Source organism: Globicephala melas, chromosome 7 (genome assembly GCF_963455315.2).
Source record: "Globicephala melas chromosome 7, mGloMel1.2, whole genome shotgun sequence".
Classification (NCBI taxonomy): domain Eukaryota; kingdom Metazoa; phylum Chordata; class Mammalia; order Artiodactyla; family Delphinidae; genus Globicephala; species Globicephala melas.
Genome location: NC_083320.1, coordinates 45,220,696 through 45,224,309, shown reverse-complemented (window position 1 = coordinate 45,224,309; position 3,614 = coordinate 45,220,696). Strand labels below are relative to the sequence as shown.

Here is a 3,614-nt window from a genome sequence, read left to right as displayed (position 1 = left end):
TAATTCAAATAGCTAATTCTCCCCAGAATATTTTTCATTATTTTGGGGACAAAGTGATCCACAATTTCTTTTTTTCTTTTTTTTTTTTTTTAAATTCTGGACGAATTTTATGTTTGAGTCTACAAAATTGCATGAAGGCTAAACTTGAGAGATTTCCTATCATTCTAAAATTCCTCCCAAATCATTTTTAGGACACTTTCTTATAAATATCACCCTTGAAAGCACATACAATTCCATTTGTTCCACATTTTATGATCTTAAGCTACATAGGGCTGAACTCAGTTATTCATGGAATATCAAATATGATAGGAAGACAAACCTGAGAGAAACATTTACAGTATAATAGCATAACTTGCTAAATTCCTCATCACCATTCTCTGAAAAAAACTTCTCAAGCCTTTCTCCTTTTTATTTTAGCAATGGATTGAGGAAAATGTGCGAATTTCTCTTGACATGAAAATATTTCAATGCATGGTGATCTTGCCAGACGGATTTAGTATTTTCTGCATAACTGATACAGGAACTCCTATACAACTCTCTTCCATCCTATTGTAAAGGTCAGAAAAAAGCAGCAAACTGGGAGGGAAATAGCTTATTGCCAGAGTAGTAATGTCTGAAGGCTTTCAAAGTATGTTTGTTTTCCCCTCCTTCCTACTGTTTATCTCCATTTTTTTCTTACAGCTCACAAAATGTAGGGGTTTTGTTGTTGTTAACACAGCTGTTCTTTGTAGGTTTTTTTTTTCCTTCTCCAGATTCTTCTCTGCATTCTTGTCTATGCAGTATTTGACTTGCTCAGTTCCTGCCTGATTGCATCAATGAGCTCTTCTTTTAGCTTAGTTAATTCTTTTCTCATTTCATCTAAAATGTCCTGCTTCAGCCTGTCATAGTCTAGTCCCTCCATCTGGACTCCATTGGCACTGGGCTGTGACAAGGGCACAGATTTTGCTCTGTGTAATGAATCATAGGATCTGTTGTCAAAAACAATCTGATTTTTCCTTGGAGAATCCCATCTGGAACAACAGACTTGCTGCCATTCATTGTATTTGTTCTTTCCCAAGGTTTTCTTGTCGGTTCAGGTGTACTTGTTGAAGAAGCCTTAGAAGTTACAGGCTCTGAATTTTCATTTTGTCCTCTTTCTGTTAGGTTTCTATTGTTGATCCCTTTACAGCAATTCTTCTCCTCCTGGCCAGCAGGGTACTCATTCCTTTCATTAAACCACTACCCCCTAAAGGAAGGGGTCCATTTCCACGACCCCTATCTGTTTTAGATGAGGCCGAATTCACACCAGTGGTGTTCCCTCCACTTGGGAAAGAGGCATCCTCCAACCGTGACACTTTCCTAAGTTTTGCTCCAGCAATTGCAGCTGCAAGTCCAGTTGAAGGGCGATTGTCTAGAGACATGGATCCCAAAAAAAATCCAGATGCAGGGAGGGGAGCAGCAGGAGGTGATGAGGGAGAAGGGGGTACTTGATTAGGAAGAGGCGGTGGAGGAAGCAGAGGCGGGGGCCCTGAGGACAGAAGTGGACGGAGTGGAGGAGGCCCTGGGGGAGGAGGGAGCACTGCTGATGCCTGGGCAGGACCTGGTGGGAGTGCAGGAGGGAGTGGAGGTTCAGGTGGTCCCAAGACAATGCACTGTTGGGCTGGAGTCTCGGCCAGCTGAGAGACTGCCTGCAAGCCTGGCTCAGAAGAAGAGGCTCCCAGCACAGAGTTTAGAGGAGTCTCCACAGAGGCAGGGGCAGCTGCAGAGGGAGAAGGGAGAACACTAGGCTTGGATGAGGGAGTTGAGGCAATAGGCGTGCTTGGAGGAGGAGAAGCTCTCATCCACAGTGTGAGAGTGGCGCGAGGGAAGGCGGTGGTGGGCTGGTAGAGACACTGGATGTGTGACAGAGTCGAGCAGCCCGCTGGGTGCCGCTGATGATGGAGGCATCTGGGGCACAGGATAAGGAACACAACTGGGGAGGACAGGCCTTGGACCAGTAGCTCTGCGTGGCGGGGAGAGGAGACGGAGGGAGGGGCGAGAAATTGGAAGTAGACCAGGCACAGGGCTTCGTAGCTTGAGGTTGAAGAGAGGGTGTGTTCACAAGAGAAGAAGGTCAAGAGTTTTTGTTCAGAGGACGAGGAACTGTAGCATAATGGGGAAGAACAGGGTGGAAGGCTGAACCTAGAGATGTTGCAAAACGTGTCTTGGAGTGTCGAAGTGGTGGTGTAGGGGGTGTAGAAGTAGGTGGCAAAGCGGTCACTACAGCGTAATCAGGAGTGGCCTCTGACACTGGAGCTGAGATGACTTTAGCATATGATGGAGGAGGTGCTGAAGGAGGCTGGCAACTGGCACACTCAGGAAGTGGAGCACGATACAGGGAGCTGTTGGAGGATGGAGTGGCATTTGACATTCTTCGCTCGCTTGCATTACAGTTGCTCCCTTTCTAGCTGCTCTTGCCGCTCTCTTTCTTGCCTTTCCCAGTCCAGCCTCTCCAGCCTCTCCCGCTCTTATCTCTCCCGCTCCAGGCAATTCTGACGTTCCCTTTCTTGTCTCTCTCTCTCCAGCTGCTCCTGTTCTAGTCTCTCCCTCTTCAGCCTTTCCCTTTCTAACCTCTCCCTCTCCAATCTCTCCCTTTCCATTCTTTCTCTCTTCAGCCTTTCCCGCTCCACCTCCTTTTGTTGTTGATGTTCTTGTTGCCTTCTTTGAATTTCCGATTCTTCTTGTGATGGGCCATTCTGAACTTGGGCAGGTAGTTGTGAATTTTGTCTAGGCAATGTTGACCCTGTTTCCTGTGAATTCAACACTTCTAAGGCATGCATCATGGCACTTGTGAAGACATTGGCATCTTCTTTGCTGCCAAAGTTGAGACCATACACCTGTCTAGCATCCCGTCATTGGTGGAAGGTCTGTGTAGCTTGATTGTACTTCAACCTTTTAGGAATGGCACAATTTATCACTACCTGATGGTCCTGAATCTTCCTGCCCACCCCTCTGAATGTGTTGTTTCCTGTATGATGATATATATGAACTCTGCTGAACCCGGTTGAACCACCAGCTGGCACCCACTTTTTATTGGCATCATCATAGACCATCAAAGCAGTTCTTGCCTGACAGATACTCTGTTCACTTATTATTTTAAATGTATCATGCCACTCCCTTCTGGTCTGCAGAGTTTCTGCTGAAAAATCAGCTGATAACCTTATGGGAGTTCCCTTGTATGTTATTTGTTGCTTTTCTCTTGCTGCTTTTAATGTTTTCTCTTTATCTTTAATTTTTGTCATTTTGATTACAATGTGTCATGCTGTATTCCTCTGTGGGTTTATCCTGTATGGAACTCTCCATGCTTCCTGGACTTGGATGATTGTTTCCTTTCCCAGGTTGGGGAAGTTTTCAGCTATTATCTCTTCAAATATGTTCTCAGGCCATTTCTCTCTCTCTCTTCTCCTTCTGGGACCCCTATAATGTGAATGTTAATTTGCTTAATGTTGTTCCAGAGGTCTCTCACACTGTCCTCATTTCTTTTCATTCTTTTTTCTTTTTTCTGCTCCACAGTAGTGATTTCTCTTACTCTGTCTTCCAGCTCACTGATCCATTCTGCTTCATTTACTCTACTATTGATTCCTTCCAGTGTGTTT

General features: G+C 45.1%; 1 pseudogene; it reads right to left on the bottom strand.

The window, feature by feature from the left end:
- Positions 1-772: 772 nt before the first annotated feature.
- Positions 773-3,022, bottom strand: LOC115851078 (protein enabled homolog; annotated as a pseudogene).
- Positions 3,023-3,614: the final 592 nt, after the last annotated feature.